Source organism: Pongo pygmaeus, chromosome 4 (assembly GCF_028885625.2).
Source record: "Pongo pygmaeus isolate AG05252 chromosome 4, NHGRI_mPonPyg2-v2.0_pri, whole genome shotgun sequence".
NCBI classification, from domain to species: Eukaryota; Metazoa; Chordata; class Mammalia; order Primates; family Hominidae; genus Pongo; species Pongo pygmaeus.
This window is the reverse complement of record NC_072377.2, coordinates 32,104,310-32,124,705: the sequence shown is the minus strand read 5'-3', so window position 1 is coordinate 32,124,705 and position 20,396 is coordinate 32,104,310. Positions and strand designations below refer to the sequence as shown.

Here is a 20,396-nt window from a genome sequence, read left to right as displayed (position 1 = left end):
ATACACCCTTCCTACGGGAAAACCAAGGAGCCACATCCTCTTGTTCTAGGTAGGACTTATCAAACATGGCATCCCAGGTCCAGGCAGGTGACTTGTCCCAAAGTAACAGCTGGCATTTTGGAGCTCGCAGTGCATTCCCCCATACAAACATGGAATGGGGAAGACTCCCTCACATCAACACATACATACTCACTCTGTATTGTGCAGAGTACAGGACTGTCCTGTGCAGGGCGGGCCTGTCCTCACAGCCCCACAGAACCAGTGGTCAGAGGGAAGAGTGTCGCTCTGGAAAAGAGCCCATGTTCCCACCTGAGATGTCCCAGGGGAGCCCTGCCACCAACTTTTAGAGGTCAGCTGCCCCTTCCCCTTTCCTCACACCTGAGTACCTTCCTTACAGGAGCTCTACAGGGCAGTAGCCACTTTTCTTTCCCCGTAGTATCTCAAACCTTCTCACTAAACCATGGAAAAAAGGTCTCCTAAGAATTTTTCCTATTCCCAATAAGGAAACAATGGCTAAAAATAACAATGGGCAAAGGGACAGCATTTCTAGAAGTCTACAAAGTGTTTCATTATCAGAATAATTCCTGGGGTTCAGTGTTATGTAAAGGGAGGCCCCGCTCTGTCCAACCCCATATGCCTTAGGCCCTTCATGTTCCATAATTGCTTCTTCTTTGTCTCTGAGAACCACCTGCTCACCCTACCACACAGAGACAATTTCCTCTAAACCTCCTAGAATTTCAGGTTGGCAGACCTGTGCCTGTCACTGTCCATAAGGAAGGTGCCCTTCCTCCTATTTTCCTCTTTAGAAATTCTGAGTAAAGAAAAAATACTAGACTCCAAAGTGGGTTCTTTGGGTACTGAGAGGGCCCGAGTGAGATCCTTATGCACCCTGAAGGAACACTGACTTCCTGTCACTTTTTAAAGGAAGGCTAGCTTCTCCCTGGACAAGTGGGACAGGAGGCCCTGGGCTGGAGGTGGGGTTGGCAGGGGAAGAGAAGCAGCAGCCATGGATTCCATTAGCCTGGGGGAATCAGAGGGAACTAGAGGGACTGGCCAAATCCCACACTGGCAGGTACACCTTTGAGCCTTTGGGTCCAGCCAAAGCATGCCACTCACTGGAGTGTAGATTGCTGCTCCTCAGAGGGTGACCCACCAACTGGCTGTAGCAGCTTTGGCGAGGAGGGCAACAGAAATGCAGACTCTCAGGCCCCTCCCCAGACCTACCGATTGGAATCTGCATTTTAACAAGACCCCCAGATGATTCCTACATACATTCAAGTCTGAGAAGCAGTATTCCAGAACATCTAGGACAGTCGTTCTCGAGGTGGAGTGAATTTGCCTCCTAGGGGATGCCTGGCAATGTCTGGAGATATTTTTGGTCATCACAATTGGGAGGTGCTAATGGCACCTAGTGGGTAGAGGTCAAGGATGCTGCTAAATCTCCTACTGTTCATGGGCAGCTCCCATGACAATTATCCATCCTCAGGCATCAGAATTGCTAATGCTGAGAATCCCCTGATCTAGGTGAAACATCTAGGAGAGAACTGAGGAGAGGTCCTAGAGCTCCACCCCTCCAGGTGAGGACTGCAGACCAGCAGCTTCAGCAGAGAGGGGAGCCCTTTAAATGCAAAGCTTCTGACCTGACCGTATAACTACAGACTCAGAGCCTTTGCAGGCGTGGGCCCCAGGAATCGGTGTTGAACGAGCTCTCCATGTGATCTGCATACAGGCTTTCTGGTTTCTCGAATTTTGCATTGAGAAGCATTAGTGGAGGCCGCGGGTGCCTGGCCTTGGATAGCCATCAGGAAACTCAGGCTCAGCCAGGCTGGCCACTTGCTCAAGATTTCACAGCAGGAGCAACCATGATCTGGATGTGAAGGAGGGCCGCACTGGTGGATGTGGGGGGCTGTGGACTGGCACCAGGCTCTTCGAGACACAATTTCAAGGACAATGGCTTAGAGGTTGTGCTGCTGCTATGAGCACAGCACGCCACTGCTATGAGCTCCCGGTCCTGATGCTGACCACAGGAGTGTCCTGACATGACACTGCACAGGAAAAGAAACCTTCAAAGCTCTCAGACAACAAATGCCAGCAACCATGGACACTGCGTTACACACACTATGCGCTAGCAGTGAGAATAAGGAAGACGTTGGTGACAGGGAACTATTTTCAATCTGCTCTTACCCTTCCTATGTCACCTCCTCTGGAAAGTCCTCCTTAATGCCCCTGATGAAATCATCATGTCTTTTTGGTTGTACTCCATTCCTTGCGCTCATCTTCCCATTGTCTGACTGTACTGTGACTGACTTCTGTGAATCCTCCTGGCCCACAGGACTGAGAGTTCCTGGAGAGTAGGAACGGACTGTAGCAGACATCGTGGTCCTAGCTCCCAACCCACCCTGCCTGGATCACCTAAGGACAGTTCTGCCTCTCTCCCTGGGGGTGCTCTCAGGCCTGGGAGGTACCAAGGAATTGTGCCCCCAGAAGCAACCTGCACCCAATGAAGGAATAAGGGTGGGAGTTGATAGGTAACCCTGAGTCCAGGGGTCTTGGTGGGGCAATTCTGAGATGTGTTCCACATAAACTCTTAGCGATCCACAGAGGGCTTGAGCCCTGGTTGTCACCGCAGTTGCCTCATTAGCACACCCTTTGTCAGCTCTCTCCCTTTTCTGTCACCTCCCTCTTCCTCCTCATTTCTGTACCCAAGTAAACTTCCTACCCCAAATCCTCATCTCAAGGTCTGCTTTAAAAGAAACGCAAACTGGCTGGGCACAGTGGCTCACATCTGTAATCCCAGCACTTTGGGAGGCTGAGGCGGGCGGATCACGAGGTCAGGAATTCGACATCAGCATGACCAACATGGTGAAACCCCACCTCTACTAAAAAATACATTAAAAAAATTAGCCAGGCGTGGTGGTGGGTGCCTGTAATCCTAGCTACTCAGGAGGCTGAGGCAGGAGAATCGTTTGAACCTGGGAGGTGGAGGTTGCAGTGAGCTGAGATCGCGCCACTGCACTCCAGCCTGGGCGACAGGGCGAGACTCCATCTCAAAATAAAATAACATAACATAACATAACATAACATAACATAACATAACATAACATAACATAACATAACATAAAATAAATAAAATAAAATAAAAATAAAATAAAATAAAATAAATAAAATAAATTAAAATAAATTAGAATAGAATAGAATAGAATAGAATAAAAGCAAACTAAGACAAGTATTTTGCTCAGTGCTGAACCCCCAATGTTTAGCTACCTCCTGGGCACAGTAAATCTTCACCAAGAGTATTTGTGGAAGTCAAACTAAAGTCCTGATATGACTGAAAAATCCAAAACCAGCAGCAACTGAAACGCTGGCAAAAACCCCACTGATGGCCTGAGCAGTGTGAGCCAGAAGAATGTATGTACATTTCTTCTCCTTGAGTTTAGGTTCAAACACCCTGAAAACAATGCCTCCTAATTACAGGAACAACTGAATTGCTAATCATCAGGGAGGAAAAGCAGCGAGCTCAGCAGTGAGGAGTGCCCGCTCTGCAATCCAGAAGAGCAAGGCTCAGATTCCTCACCCGCTGCTTCCTAAGCTCCTTGCATTTCTGTTTTATCACCTGTAAAATGGGAACAATAATAGCGCCTGCTTGCAGGGTCGTGGAGAGGATTTAATGAGATCCAGGATTTATTAAAAGGTTTAGTATAGTCCTGGCTCAGAGTAAACACTCAGCAAATGTTCTCAACATTATTATTACTATTATTATTATTTTACGGCCCATTTAAGGCAGCCTTCATGTTTCTTCGTGTGATAGATGGTAGCAGAGCAGACAGATGGTAACAGACACTCAACAGTTCTTGTATGCATCAGCAAAGTAAGCATCCAAGAGTAGAATGTAAGAAGCCTGTAAAGCCTCTTCTTTTACAAATGCTCTTAATAATTTTTCCTGTTGATTAATCCTACCTCTGTTACTGTGAACTCTGGAAAGCCATTCAATCTATGTGAAGTCCTGCAAGTCCTATCGGTAAAACTTAGTATTAGATAATGTTAAGGTCCCTTGGAGGCTTCACTTCGAGATGAAATAACTCCTAGGAAAGTGTGGCAAGAGCCAATCCACACGGGAGATGAGGCCAGGACAGGGGGCAGCCGGGAAGCAGAGTTTCTCCCTACCATTGACATTAGGGGCTGGATAAATCTTTTTTTTTTTTTTTTTTTTTTGAGACAGGGTCTCACTGTGTCACCCAGGCTGGGGCGTAGAGGCACAATCATAGCTCACTGCGGCCTCAAACTCCTGGGCTCCAGTGATCCTCCTGCCTCAGCCTCCCAAGTGGCTGGGACTACAGATGCATGCAACTATCCCTGCCTAATTTTTAAAATTTTTTTGTAGAGATGGTCTTGCTATGCTGCCCAGGCTGGTCCTGGCCTCAAGTGTTCCTCCCTCCTGGGTCTCCCAAAGAGGTGGGATTACAGGCATAAACCAACACGCACGGCCTGGATAATTATTTGTTAAGCGAGGACGTCCTGTGCACTGTTAGATGTTTAGCACCCCCAGGGATACCAAAAATGTCTCCAGACATTGCCAGTGTCCCCTGGGGCAAAGTCACCCATTGCAGAGAACCCCAGTGGTAGAGGTTTGCTTTACCAGTGACCCACAGATAGGATCCGGCCCTGAGGTCCAGCCCCAGCCCCACTTGGGAGTGGAGGTCAATGCTACTCCCTTGCCTTGGTTTGTGTATTTTAATTTTTATTAAAACAACGAAAACAACAACACCAAGAAACTCCTGGGATGCTGTTTCTACATTTTTTTCCCCTCTTATTCTTCATTATTTACTGCACTTCATTAAAAAGCAGGCCCTTTGGAAATAACCAAGCATTCATTGCAGATTTTGAATTATTTTGTTTTCCCTAGTCTATCATTAGCCATATTTGCCCGCAAATAAGACTAATGTTTTTAAAGCTCATCTACTCGCAACCCCAAAACATAATCCCCTCCTGGGTTATTACTATCCGTTTATGACGTTAGGAACAGCAGGAGACCGCAACTCCAAAACCCAAATGATCCTGACATGCAAATATGTCATGAAAAACACAAGGCAAAAGATTTCAAAGGATTTATTAGCAACAGAGCTGCTGTTAACCAGCCAGATCCGAGGATTTATTTGGGCAATGGTCAAAGTTGCTCTATGGGACAATGAGACCTGAAATTCTCTGCCGAAAAATCAGAACACTCTCACGAGCCAGACACTTGCCCGGTGGTGGGCAGCCCTGTGGTTCTAAGGAACAGAAAGGAGTGGTTTCGTCTTCCACCAGCTTCCATTGGCTTTCTCTGAACAGGGGCCACAAGGCTATTTGGGTTAATCAATTCCTTCCTTTTCACCGAAAAGCAAATTCCTGTAAGATTGGAAAGCAGATCTCCATCTCTGCACGCATTCACCACCACAATGAAAAAAGGCAGTTTGGGCCAAGTGCAGTGGCCCACGCCTGTAATCCCAGTACTTTGGGAGGCAGAGGTGGGCAGATCACAAAGTCAGGAGTTCAAAACCAGCCTGGCCAATATGGTGAAACCCCGTCTCTACTAAAAATACAAAAAGTAGCCGGGCGTAGTGGTGGGCGCCTGTAGTCCCAGCTACTTGGGAGGCTGAGGCAGGACAATCGATTGAACCCAGGAGATGGAGGTTGCAGTGAGCCGAAATCACGCCACTGCACTCCAGCCTGGGTGACAGATCGAGATTCCATCTCAAAAAAAAAAAAAAAGGAAAAAAAAGGCAGTTTGTTCTCTGCAGACTTCCCCTCTACCTTCCTGAGCAGGGCCCAGCAACATTGCCCCAGTGCCTCCTGCCTTCTGGTGAGCAGGGGTCAGGGAGCCCATGACTACGCCTTCAGGAGTGAGCTGTTGAGGGGCAGGATCGCTGCAATGAAGGGGAGGCCAGGTAAAGGCACGTCCCATTCCACCACCGTGGGCACTGCTGCTTTCCCTGCTCAGGGCCCTTGCACTGGCTATTCCTTCTTGGTGGCCCACCTGCCCTGGAATCTGTGCCTGCCTGATTCATTCTTATGGCTCAGGCCTCTCCTCACTGTCACTTTCTCAGAGCAGCCTTCCCAGCTCCCACTATCCAGCAAGGTCCCCTCCATCCCTCTGTAGTCCCTTAACCTGCCTCATTTTTCTTCCAGAAGCACGTGGTTCCACCTAAAGTTTTATTGCACATTCTCTGGTTTCTGTTTCGTGTCTGTCCTCCCACCTCCTAGAATGTGGGTGCTAAGGCTAGGCGTTTTGAGTGTCTCACTCACCCCTGTATCCCTAGTGCCTAGAAGAAGGGTACCAGGCACACAGCAGGTATTCTTTTTTTTTTTTTTTTTTTTTTTTTTTGCGATGGAGTCTCGCTCTGTTGCTCAGGTTAGAGAGCAGTGGTGCGATCTCAGCTCACTGCAAACTCTGCCTCCTGGGTTCAAGCCATTCTCCTGCCTCAGCCTCCCGAGTAGCTGGGACTACAGGTGCCCACCACCACACCCAGCTAATTTTTTGTATTTTTAGTAGAGACGGGGTTTCACCATGTTAGCCAGGATGGTCTCGATCTCCTGACCTCATGATCCGCCCACCTCAGCCTCCCAAAGTGCTGGGATTACAGGCGTGAGCCACCGCGCCCGGCCGGCACACAGCAGGTACTCTATCAATATTTGGTGAATGAGTGAATGTTTGGGCTTGGGCTAAGAAGTCACAAGAAACACTGAGGACCACCCACAGGCTGAGAGTCTGAGGGTTCCTGAATGGCTGCTAATCAAGAACTGCTCTAGCTGATCTTAAAGATGGACCCCATATCTTGGATATTTTGCCTTCAGTTTCTGCATCTATCATTACACTCACAGTGAAATTACACTCCAATGGTATACAGGCCCAGCGTGTGGCCTCAGAAAACCATGCCTTCAGACTGGAGCGTAGAATAAGAGAAACCGACTGTATTCTGTCCCAATGGGGTTAGCTCAGTCCCCTTCCTAAACCATTCTGCCAAGTTTGTTTCTGAGCACCCAGCTCATGGTTCTATTTTTAGGGAACTCTAATGGTAACCTAAACAGTAGAAGCAGCCATCGCCTTGTAAATGCAGGATCAGCAGGCCCCTTGCATGTATGAACTTGTCAAATTAATCGCAAAAGGCACTTTCCCTTGAGATCATCAGAAATAATTAGTACGAAAATATTTTTTTTAATAAGGAGATAAGCTCGGCTGCAGGAGAAATATGCTCATTTCTCGTATTTAAAAATTAAAACCTCATGCTCCTTTACAAGATCCTGGGCCTGTTGGAACTGGAAGATGCATTCCATGATTGTTCTGACCCTAGAGGAGTCTACTTTCCCTCCACCTTCTGCTCCAAGACTGAGGCTGGCTGGATAACCATGTCCTTCTCCTCCCTGGTCAAAGAGGATGCTTTCCCTAGGAAGGGCCCTGCCTCGATCTCGGTGTCCCATTCCTCAACTGGCATTTGAAAATTTGTATCATTTATTCCCTAGAAATAAACCCTCAGAAACAACCCATGAAACCCACTTGTAGAAGTGTAGGTTCCTGAACTGATGTGATCTGGGAGCACACGCTGCCTCTCCACCTCCAAAGGGCTGGAGCTCTCCCCTCTAAGCTATTGGAAAATTGAATGTGTGAATGAATGAGGTCCCGTCCTCACTTCCCTATCACCTTATGGCTCCCCTGCCTCTCTTTTCTCTAGAGGCTGAAGTTTATGTGTGTAAAACTTCCATTTGATTAGCAGACATGCCTTTTCATGGGCTCTTGGATTAGACTTTTTTCACACTGGTACAAAGAACTACCTGAGACTGGGCAATTTATAAAGAGAACAGCTTTAATTAGTTCACAGTTCCACGTGGCTGGGGAGGCCTCAGGAAACTTACAATCATGGCAGAAGGTGAAGAGGAAGCAGGAACCTTCTTCACAAGGCAGCAGGAAAGGGAGAGAGAGGGGGAGGGGAACTTCCAAACACTTTTAAACCATCAGATCTCATGAGAACTCCCTATCACAAGAACAACATGGGGGAAACCACCCCCATGATCCAATCACCTCCCCCCAGGTCCCTCCCTGGACACATAGGGATTACGATTTGAGATGAGATTTGGGTGGGGACACAGAAGCAAACCATATCAGCTTTCAAACCTCAATAAATAAAAGTCGCCTTTCTTTGCCTCCATAAAAGGCCAGAACACAAGCTGAATTTGTGGGTCCAGGAAAGGCTTCTTGGGGGAATGCTTTCCACGCTTGTCCCTGATGGAATACTGCACTAGCCACACGAAGGGTAAGATGAAGTGGGAGAAAAATTCCAGGGACAGGAAAGAGCAGGTGCAATGGTGTGAGAGATACACACGGGGGAAGAGGCAGGCTGGAGAGGTGAAATCAAGCTCAGGAGGAGAAGAGGGGAAATAAGGAACAATGTGTGATGACTCCCTGCACCAAATCCAGGTTAGGTGCCTCTCTTACCTGCCTGGGTGGCATCCCAAGTGCACCCCCTGCAATAAAGTACTTATCAGACAGTAGCAGAAATAGCAGGCAAACACCACAATTCCATATATTCCCCCTTTATAGTGTAGACTCCTTGCGGGCTACCTTTTCCAGCTCCCTTTGCATCTGAGCAGGGCTATTTGGTTACTTCTTGCTAATGAGATGTGAGAGGACGTGAGGTGTTTCACTTCCAACCCAAGGCATTTCAAAAGTAGATGCACCTTCTCGCCACCGTCTCCTCCCTTCCACCAGTTGGGGGCAAACTACTTGCAGCCCTAGGACACTGGTGGGGACACAAGATGGAGAGAATCTGAGTCCCTGAAACACCATGTGGAGGAGAGCCACCTGCTGACCAAGGATGAATGAGATCATGAGAAATCTGGGCTATTTTTCTTGAGGACTTTTTCTTTCCTCTTCCAATTTTCTTTTGTGGTTTTTGGCTCTGTATGACACCCATGCTGGGGAACAGAACCTTGAAACGGTTGTTCCTAGGATGGTCTCTGCCGTCGTATGAATCACAAGACAGCCGGGGCAGGTTTGGCTGTGAACCATTTGTGGCTTTGGTGTAGAAATTTAGCGTGTGTGTGCATGTATTTCTGTGTGTGTGTGTGTGTGTGTGTGTGTGTGTGTGTGTGTGTGAGTGTGATGGCCCTGGCCTATGTAAGATTTCTGCTTCCTGGGATTTGAGCCCTGCACTAGGCTGTTTGTGAGAGAGAAATGATTTTTTGTTATGTTAAGCCGTTAAAACTTGGAGGTTTGAGCTGGGTGCGGTGGTGCGTGTCGGTAATCCTGACTACTCAGGAGGCTGAGGTGGGGGAGGATTGCTTGAGACCAGGAGTTCAAGACCAGCCTAGGCAACACAGCAAGACCCCCATCTCAAAAAAAAACAACAACAAAACTTGGAGGTTTAATTGTCACAGCAACAGCAACTATCATTACCCTAATACACAGGCTAGGTAATATTTACTTATTTAATTGTAGATAATGTTCTCTAGACAGTAAGAGACCCCTCTATATCATCACCGCCTAGTAAAAGCTGGATATTAAGTGAACATTTGCTGAATAAAAATAGTCCATTGGTTAGAAAAAGGGCTCAAATTCTAGTAAGCAGTAATCTTCTTACTTTGCCATATGCCATCACACTCACACACACATACATGTACAAGCACACACTTGTGCCCGCATACACACACACACCCCCTAAACTTCCACACCAAAGCCACAAACAGTTCAGGGCCAAGCCTGCCCCAGCTGTCTTGTGATTCATACGACAGCAGAGACCATCCTAGGAACAACCCTTTCAAGGTTCTGTTCCCCAGCATGGGTATCATACGGAGCCAAATACCGCAAAAGAAAATTGGAAGAGGAAAGAAAAAGTCATCAAGAAAAATAGCCCAGATTTCTCATGATCTCACCCGTGAGTCAGATTTGCATTTGGGATAACAACTAACCGAGCAGACCAGAACAGTCTGTCTGTAAGATGTGGGCCTGCCAATTTCAACAGCACAGAGAAGGCACACTTCTTAAACTGGCTTAAAAGGACACATCTAGTACACTTGTTTATTTTTTTTTCTTAAAAAAATCCCAAGGTAAAACAGCCTCCTGTTTAAAAGTAGTTCTATGATTACCTTTTAAATACTGAATGCCAAGTACCTGTATCTTGCCCTTTGGGGCAGTGGGGAAAAGTCCTACCAAACAGTCTTTGCTGTGTGACCCTTAGAAAGCCACCTCAGCTCTCTGGGTTGAGATCTGTTCATTTATGACATACGAGATTAGAATAGACAATCTCTAAAGTTGGAGGAAGAAATCATCATCAGTGGAAGGGAAACTGAATTTTTCATGCCTTACAAGTCTTTTACTATTAATGGAACTTATTCCTAAGAGAAACAGGATATTTTTTATGGGTAGCTTAATTTAGATCAATTTGTTCATCTAGGACAGAAAGTGAGGTCCAAGGCACTGTGGACGTGAATGGATCTTTAGTAGTGAGAGGCAGGAAAGGGGTGATTGTTTTCATGTGAGAGGTGGTGCCATGGTCTGAATGTCTGTGTCCCACCCCGCAACCCCAAATTCATATGCTGAAATCCTAACCTCCACAGTGATAGCATTAGAAGGTGGGGCCTTGGCCAGGTGCAGTGGCTTACACCTGTAATCCCAGCACTTTGGGAGGCCACAGCGGGTGGATCACAAGGTCAGGAGATCAAGACCATCCCGGCTAACACGGTGAAACCCGTCTCTACTAAAAATGCAAAAAAATTAGCCAGGCGTGGTGGTGGGCACCTGCAGTCCCAGCTATCCGGGAGGCTGAGGCAGGAGAATGGCGTGAACCTGGGAGGCGGAGCATGCAGTGAGCCGAGATTGCGCCACTGCACTCCAGCCTGGGAGACAGAGCCAGACTCTTTCTCAAAAAAAAAAAAAAAAAAAAAAAAGAAGGTGGGGCCTTTTGGGAGGTGGTCAGGTCATGAAGGCAAAGCCCACATGATTACAATGAGTGCCCTTATATAAAAAATGCTCCCAGAGGCCAGGAGCATTGGCTTATGCCTGTAATCCCAGCACTTTGGGGAGACTGAGGCAGACGAACCACCTGAGGTTAGCATTTCGAGACCAGCCTAGCCAACATAGTGAAACCCTACCTCTACCAAAAATACAAAAATTAGCCGGATGTTGTATTACATGCCCATAGTCCCAGCTACTCGGGAGGCTGAGGTGGGATCATGCCACTGTACTCCAGCCTGGGCAACAGAACAAGACTCTATCTCAAAAAAAGAAAGGGGATCCAAGAGAGCTGCCTTGCCCCTTGCCCCATGAGAGGATGCAGCTAGAAGGCGCCATCCCTGCCTGGGAGCAAGCCCATCCCAGACACCAAATCTGCTGGTGCCTTGATCTTGGACTTCCCAGCCTCCGGAGCTGCAAGAAATAAATTTTATTTTGTATTTTATTTATAAGCCACTGAGTTTATGGAATTTTTGTTATAGTGGCCCAAAAGGACTAAGACAGGCAGCATATGGATTATGGAGCTCCAAGTGTGTGTCAGGAGATTTTCTTCTTTTACAGATAAAAGAGACTTTAGGAATTATTTATTTATTTATTTATTTGAGATGGAGTTTCACTCTTGTCACCCAGGCTAGAGTGCAATGGCACGATCTCAGCCCACTGCAACCTCTGCCTCCCGGGTTCAAGTGATTCTCCTTCCTCAGACTCCCAAGTAGCTGGGATTATAGGCATGCATCCCCCATACCCAGCTAATTTTTGCATTTTTAGTAGAGATGGGGTTTCACCACGTTGGCCAGGCTGGTCACGAACTCCTAACCTCAGGTGATCTGCCCACCTCAGACTCCTAAAGTGCTAGGATTATAGGAGTGAGCCACCACGCCCAGCCGACTTCAGGAATTATTAACTGCAACTGCTTCCTTCTAAGGGTGAGGAAACTAGGACCTCAAGAGGCCAGCTACCTCACCCAGGATGACGTGTCTGGACTACAGCTGAGAGTGTTGGTGTCTGGGCCACCCAGGAGTCTTTTCACTCTCCTATCATCTTCCCCTGCCTGCACCTTGTACAGTTACAACATTTACCTTTTTGCCCCTGAATATCTCTGATGAAAAAAAAGAAAAAAAAAAAAAACCAATGGAGGAACTAGTTATTTCTATCTATCTTTAGCCTTGGGAATTATTGCTGGATTTTAATTACTCAAACTGTCCCTAATCCTCAAGCCCAAAGGCTAAGAAAGCTCTCTGAATAGTCACATAACAAAGTTAGGATCAGGTGAAAGACGGAAAAGTGATCACATACTTTAGAGCGTGTAAGAGGAGAAGAGAGGATAAGTTCTCCTTAGTGTTCCAAGAGTGGCAGCTAATGGGTGCTATAAAAATAACCACTCACAGGTTATCTGCAAGTTGAGTCTCTACAGCTTGGGTTTCAGATTCTTGGCTCGGCTGTCCCCTTGGACTCCTTTCCTTCCATCTGGTGACTGTCCCAAGCTGATTCCTCCCTGTTTTGACGCGTATCTGCTGTTTTAATCAGTCCTCTGCTTCCTACCGGGACAATGTGTTAGAGGCAAAAGTTAAAATAAGGTAAATATTTGCTTACATATTCTTCCTATACCTCAAGCCAATTCCCCTGCAATGTATGACATCTTTTCTTTTGAGTTTGTAAAAGAAAACCCAGGATTGACCTCCTCAGCGTGGGCCACACAACAGGCTGCTATTTTAGCAGCAGCCCAGAACCTCTGAAGCCAGGACCTGCATTTAATTAAAAGCCATACTAAGCAAATGGAAGAGCTAACCCTTTCTCATTTGTTTCTTTCCAAGCCTCTGCAAACTGGAGGTGGTGGCTTATGAAGAAAATTGCACTTGGATACAAGAATTACTTCTTATAGGCCCATCACAGTGGCTCATGCCTGTTATCCCAGCACTTTGGGAGGTCAAGGTGGGACGATCATTTGAGGCCAGGAGTTCAAGACCAGGCTGGGCAATATAGCAAGACCCCATCTCCACAAAACAAAACAAAACAAAACAAAAAATTCACTGGGCATAGTGACACATGCCTGTAGTTAGTCTAAGCTACTCAGGAGGCTGAGGGGGGAGGACTGCTTGAGCTCAAGAGTTTAAAGCTGTAGTGAACTATAATCACACCATTGCACTCCAGCCTGGGCAGCAGAGACTCTGATATGGTTTAGCTTTGTCCCCACCCAAATCTCATCTTGAATTGTAGTTCCCATAATCCCCATGTGTCATGGGACGGACTTGGTGGGAGGTAATTTAATCATGGTAGCAGTTACCCCCATGCTGCTGTTCTCATGACAGTGAGTGAGCTCTCTCAAGATCTGATAGTTTTATAAGGGGCTTTCCCCTTTTTGCTCGGCACTTCTCTCTCCTGCCACCTTGTGAAGAAGGACATGTTTGCTTCCCCTTCAGCCTTGATTGTAAGTTTCCTGAGACCTTCCCAGCCACGCGGAACTGACAGTCAATCAAACTTCTTTGCTTTATAAATTACCCAATCTCAGGTATTTCTTCATAGCAGTGTGAGAAGGGACTAATACAGACCCCATCTCTAAAAGTATCCATAGAAATGGAGAAGAAGAATACATGCCAATAGATATGGGGACATATTTAAGGAGAACTTGGGCTCCAAATTTATTTAATCTATGAATCAAAGAATTGCTCCTTTCTATTATCCCTAAAGGTTGAATTGTGCCAATGAGGATATGCAGATGATTGCAATCTATTGAATTGAAATTTGTCTCTAACGCCAAGTGGAAAGCAGTGGCTTACCAAAAACAGTGGACTGTGGGGACACCAGGTCTCCTTTAAAAGTCTGACTACCCAGCTGGGTCACCTTAGGAAAATTACTTCATCCTCTGAGCTTTTTGTTCTTCTCTATTCAATAGGGCTAATAATCTATTAGGGAGCTTAAATGAAATGATGTTGACAAAGTATACAGGATAGGCTTATTAGCTGCTGAATTAAACCTCAAAGTTAGCATCAGCATTTGAAGTCACCCAGCTCAATCTTGTAACATCAGTCCTCCAACCTCTGCCGCAGGAAAAGGAAACTTACAACCTCCCAAGGCACTCCACGCCAGTTGCAGACAGGTACAACGGATAGAAAAATTTGCCCAGCATGGGGCCGTATGTCTTTCCCTTAACTTCAATGCTTTGGCCCTTATTCTGGCTTCCAGACCAGAAATGAGAATAAGTCTTAGCAGTCCTGTACAAGAAAAGCCACTGAAATAGTTTATCCAATGGATAGTGGTTGCAAACTCCCCATGTACAAGTATACAGAGCCATAGAGAGGTGAGGGATGAGCCTGAGTGTCTTATCTCGGGGGCTAGTTGAGTGGGAGTGACACTGACCAAGCTGGGGAACAGAGGAAGAGTTTTATATGGGGAAAGTGGTGAGCTTGGCTTGGGACATTGTTACTCTGGAGTAGCTGAGGGTCAACCAGATGGAGATGGCAGGTAGACACTTGGATGTGTGAGTCAGTGCTCAGGAGGAGGGTTGGGTGTAAAGGTACAGATCTGGGAGTGATCAGTACATAGGTGGTGACTGAAGTTGAAGATGTGGCTCAAATTGCCAGAGGGTGAGATGAGAACCTTTGTTTAAGAGGCAAAGTATGAAACCAATCAAAAAAGTAGAGGGGGAATAAAGGTTTTGCAAAAGTAAATTAAAGGGCTCCATGGAGAGGAGCTCAGAGAGATTAAGACTAAGTATTATTTAAAGAGGTAGGAGAAAAGCAGTGTCTAAGAAGTGGTGTCAGAGAAGCCAGGAGAATAGGGTTTCATAAAAGAGCAGTGCCAACCAAAGTCAGTATGGAAAAGATTCACTGGGAGGCAAGGGAAGAGGACCACTGGTGAATACGGCAAGCGCATTTCAAGGAAGAACTGGGAGCAAAATCAAACTGCAGCATCCATTGTGGAATTAATGAGAGATTTAAGAAGTGAAAACAGGCCAGGAGTGGTGGCTCACGCCTGTAATCCCAGCACTTTGGGAGGATGAGGCGGGCGGATCACGAGGTCAAGAATTCAAGACCAGCCTGGCCAACATGGTGAAACCCCGTCTCTACTAAAGATACAAAAACTTAGCTGCGCATGGTGGTGTGTGCCTGTAATCCCAGCTACTCGGGAGGCTGGGACAGGAGAATCGCTTGAACCCAGGAGGCAGAGGTTGCAGTGAGCTGAGACTGTGCCACTGCACTCCAGCCTGGGCGACAGAGTGAGACTCCGTCTCAAAAAAAAAAAAAAAAAAAAAGTGAAAACAGCCCACATAGACCAAATTTTCAAATCATGGGGTTGTTAAGGATATAAAGACAAAGGGGTCTTAGTTAAAGAAGGGGGAGGTTTAAACACGGTGGAGAGGAAACACAGACACAGAGAGGTCAACGGCAGAAAAGAAAGTATACTGATCAAATATGATCGTTACAGGCAAGAGAGGAGATACGCTCCTGAGCTCCTGGGGAAATCTTTGATAAAAGGAGGGAAATTTTCTCAGAAGCAGGAAGGAAAGAGCGCAGGCTGGAGGTGGAAATAGATCCTTTGTAAGTGAGGGAACAGGATGAACGGAGTTTCCACTGATCAGCCTCTGTAAAGAAAATATGAAGATTCCTTGCTGAGAGGGAGGGAGAAGACAGGGAGGTCAAAATCTGAAGGGGAAGGGAAGAGGGGAAGAGTTAGAATAGACCCTGGGGTGACTGGGGGCCTGAAGACTGTCCGTCCACCTGTCTGCCAGCCTGTGGATCTGATGAGCTTAGAGACCGTTATTCTGCAATTGCACCAATCCAAATAGCTGGGTGATTATTTTTTCTTTCATAGAAATGCTTAGCAGCTAGCACATAGAGGCAGAAAATGCCAGTGGTTGAACTTATTTTGTGTAGAGATTTTGTTGGGTGGGGGCAACTAAAGGAAAAAAGATAGGACGGTTAGAGTACTGGCAAAGAAGTAGATAAAGCGATGGTTCCTAGGGGTATGGGCTGGAAAGAGTAGGACTTGGAAGACAGCTATTATCTTTCCTGTACATCTCTTCTACTAATGCCTCCTTTGTGGGTGTTGCCGGGAGCAGCACACAATAGTCAAGATGTGCAGGACTAGCGCCAAGGTCAACACTCTGTCCCTGGCCCCCTCAAACCTGGAATTTGCTCTTATTTCAGAGTCACATCCCAGTGCTGATGCACATGGATCACACAGTCTCATGACCTGCCTCCATGTTTTACACAAAGGCTGCTGTTAAAACAGGCTCCTGACCATCCCATAAAAAATGCAGGTGGTTTTTTTCAGATTCAAGTGCAGGACCTTCACTTGAGCCCGTTGGCTGACTTTTGCAAGGCTTGGCCTATCTGTAAGCCTATTTAGATTTGGATTCTGGTGTGAAATGAGGTCACTGTGTTTCCCAGATCTGGGTCATAAGCAAATGGGATAAACATGTCATCCATGTCTGTATTCAAATCGTTGATAAAAACGTAGAACAGGGGCAGGATAAAGCCAATGGCAGAGCTGTGCAGGACTCACTCTGGAACTTTCTCTCTGGATGAACACCAGTCCGCCATCCACTGTCCAGGCATTCAAGGGTCAGCTGCAAATCACCACATGCTGCTACTGTGCAGTCCACATAGCACCATCTTGCCCTCAAAGATATTGCACAGGACCATCCAAACACCTTGCTGAAAAGGCCAGATAGGCTACATCAACAGCTTTCCCATGATATACAGGTCTAGTAACCTTATCCCCTTTGGATAAAAACACAATGTGCTTTTCTTTGCTGTTTCTTGTACATTTACGACCAGATGGAGATCGGTTTATGACATTTTCCAGCTTTATGACACTTCCTGTCTCAGTATGACATCACTCCCTCCACCCCTGAGCTGAGGGCTTCAAAGGGCAACAAAGATGTTAAGAACTTCATTTCTAAACCCTCCTCCTTCTCCAGCGTATCAGGTTACCTGATCTCCCAGGCCGTTGAGGTGAAGAATGTTAACTTGATAATAAAACTGCAATAGAAAAGCCACTACTTCTAATGGAGAGAGAGGGGCCCTATAAAGCAGCCCCTTTGCCCTGTCTTGGAGCTTCCTCTTAGAGCCCCTAAAAGGCAGGTAAAATTTTATTACTTTGAATCTGATTTAGAAAACAAAGCCAAAAGAGATTGTATCTGAGCTTTCTTGAATACATCATTTTCAAACATGGTACTGAAACCTTGGGATTTTAAATCTTAAAAGCTAAGTATTCAGTTGCTTTAAAGAATCATCAAATGAGAATTCTACAGATCAGCAATAAACCAGAGGGAACAATGCCAAGGTGTTTACGCTGAGTGACATCCCTTCCCCTCGGCAATGGTGCTTAGACGCTGCCAATACATTAAACAAGAATAGTTGAACCAATCCATCAACATCCCTTTACTGACTGCTGCTGGGGACACAGAGAGGTGAAAGAGATGGCTGAGTGCCCTTGGAGAGGTTCCAGTTGAGTCCGAGAGGGAAGGGAAAAAAGAAGACACCTCCATCAAAAGGTTCACCAACAAAGCAACATGTGCTAGGTAGCAAGTAAAAATGCCAGGTGTTCCGGGGGAGGCTGCCAGCCAGGAAAGGAGGAGAAGGCTTTTCAAAGGGAATGAGACTTTCCCTGGGTATTCAGAGATGGACAGAATTTAGGCAGTGAGCAGGTGGGCAGGTGAACACTCTGGGTGGGAGTATGGAATACATGCGCATAGCCCATTTGAGCAAATGAAGTTTATAATTAGCCAGATTCAAACCCCCTCTCGCTCTTTGAACGTAGAGACAAAGTCGGATGCTCAACTGGGAAATTAACAAAGAACACACTTGACTCTGCAGCATGGGGTCTATGCCTCTGCATCGAAGTTCAGCCTAGGTTTCATAAATGGAAGAATGTCCACTCCAACTACTCTAATGAGATGATCCAATTTAAACCCTAATATGCTATCACACAGAACACAAACTTCCTTTCTACCATCCACTGCAATTTAAGTTTTGAGACTAATGGATTTTCTAAGAATGCAACAACATATGCCACAGAGGCAAAATCCTTAAAAGGAGAAAAACAACAGAGTTCAGATTTGGAAAGCAGTGGTTTGCAATGCTGGCTTCACTTTAGAATCACCTGGGGAGTCTTCAAAAAAATACCAGTGCTTGGGCTATACCTCATGCCAATTAAATCACCCTCCCTGGGGCATCAGTATTTAAATTAAAAATACCAATGATTCTGATTCACTTTCTCGACAAGTATTTTTTGAATGCCTGCTATAAGCCAAGTATTGTTCTAAGTGTTGATGATACATCAATGAACCAAATAGACACCACCTTCTACAAAAAAAAAAACCCTCATAGGTTTTACATGGTAATGGCGAGAAGCAGGCAGAAAAGCAAATTAGGTCAGTAAAATATATGATATGTTAAAAAACTAGGCCAGGCGCAGTGGCTCGTGCCTGTAATCCCCGCACTTTGGGAGGCCAGGCGGGCAGATTATGAGGTCAGGAGTTCGAGACCAGCCTGACCAACATGGTGAAACCTTGTCTCTACTAAAAATACAGAAAATTAGCTGGGTGTGGTGGTGTGCATCTGTAATCTCAGCTACTCAGGAGGCTGAGGCAGGAGAATTGCTTGAACGCGGGAGGCAGAGGTTGCAGTGGGCTGAGATTGTACCACTGCACTCCAGCCTGGGTGACAAAAACAAAAACAAAAACAAAACAAAACAAAACACAAAACAAAAAAGCTGATTAATGTGCAATGGAGAAAATAAAGCTGAGAAGAGGGATATGAAGCCATGGGCTAGTGTAGAGTAGCATGGAAGACTTCGCTGATGGTGACATTGGAATCACACCTGAAGGAAGTGAGGGAGAGTCTGCTACATGAAGGAAGAGCATTCCAGGCAGAGGGAATAGCAGGTGCAATGGACCTGGGGCAGATGCAAGAGATGCAATCAGAACGGGAAGGGCAAGGGGAGGGGAGAACCCACCAAGGGGCTGGTGGGCTATATAATGAGTTTTGCTTTTCCTCTGAGTGAGATGGGAAGCTCCTGGGAAGGTTTGGGCAGAGAACTGACAGGAAATGATTTCCATGTTAATAGAATCTTTCTGCCTGCTCTGTTGAGAATAGACTATGAGGAGGAAAGGGAACAACAGCAACTGGGAGATTCCTAAAATAGCCCAATTGAGAGACGAGTGTAGCTTCCATGAGGGGAGAAGTGAGGAGCAGTGCTTGTATTCTAAAGAATGATTTTTAAAGAGCAAACAAGAGATGAAGCATCTGGAAGGGGCAGGGCGGGAATCAAAACTCGGTTTCAGCTGTTAAAGTTTGAGATGACCACTAGACCTTCAGCAGGAGGGTAAAGTAGATAATTATATACGCAAGGAGTACAGAATGGAGATAGATCAGTGGGAGTTCTCAGCTTACGGATAACATTTAAAGCCATCAAGATGACAGACATCGCAGACAGGAATCACAGAGAGAAAAGACAGGAAGTGCAACCACTGAGTCCTGGGCCCTCCAGCATTATTAAGAGGTCAGGAGGAAGAGGAGGCAGCCTAGAAGCCTACGAAGGAATGCTCCTGCGGCACCAGGAGGAACACCTGAAGAGTGTGGTATCCAGAGAGCCAAGGTAAAGAGTGTTTCAAGGATAAGGGAGGGATGACCTGTGTGCGTGTCAAATGCTTTGAGGGATCAAGTAAAAGGCTCAGAATTGATCCTTGGCATGGATGTCACTCACAACAATGATAGGAGCAGTTTCTAATGTGCACTGGGGTGGAGAACCACTTCTCTATGAGGTCATATTCTGGACTCAGCTGAAAACATATATTGGGGCCGGGCACGGTGGCTCACGCCTGTAATCCCAGCACTTTGGGAGGCTGATGCGGGTGGATCACAAGGTCAGGAGATCGAGACCATACTGGCTAACACGGTGAAACCCCATCTCTACTAAAAATACAAAAAATTAGCTGGGCGTGGTGGCGGGTGCCTGTAGTCCCAGCTACTCGGGAGGCTGAGGCAAGAGAATGGCATGAACCTGGGAGGTGGAGGTTGCAGTGAGCCGAGATCGCACCACTGCACTCCAGCCTGAGTGACAGAGCGAGACTCTGTCTCAAACAAACAAACAAACAAAAAACATATACTGAATGTCTGTCTTCCCTACTAGAATCTAAGGGTCTAGGACATAGTAGGTGTCAAATAAAGATTTGATTTACTGAATGAATGAATTGGGCTGCACAAGTATGACATTCTTTAGACAGTTTATGAAATCATCTAAAATGATCAGTGTGTAACGTGAAATCTTTCCATTTGAAAAGAAAATTGGTGATGTTAGGATAATTCTTAAGATGCTTTTATCAGAAGATTCATCTTCCCATACATCCTAAGTCATAACTAGCGCTGCCTCAGAGGTCCTCTCTCTCACATTAGATTATATGTTTTTG

The 20,396-nt window shown here is 46.2% G+C and overlaps 1 protein-coding gene across 2 annotated transcripts in view; it reads right to left on the bottom strand.

Moving 5' to 3' along the window:
• The window catches only part of PDZD2 (PDZ domain containing 2), a 468,182-nt gene that overhangs the window by 433,501 nt on the left and 14,285 nt on the right, over window positions 1-20,396 (bottom strand). The window contains exons 1-2 of one of the 2 annotated variants that reach the window (XM_054488615.1): window positions 16,487-16,747; window positions 12,368-12,519 (exon numbers count right to left, since the gene is read on the bottom strand). The exons of the other annotated variant lie outside the window; for it this stretch is intronic. The gene's annotated coding sequence lies outside the window, so the exon portion shown is untranslated. Of the gene's footprint in view, window positions 1-12,367; window positions 12,520-16,486; window positions 16,748-20,396 lie in introns of those variants that run through there. 2 annotated transcript variants of the gene reach the window in all.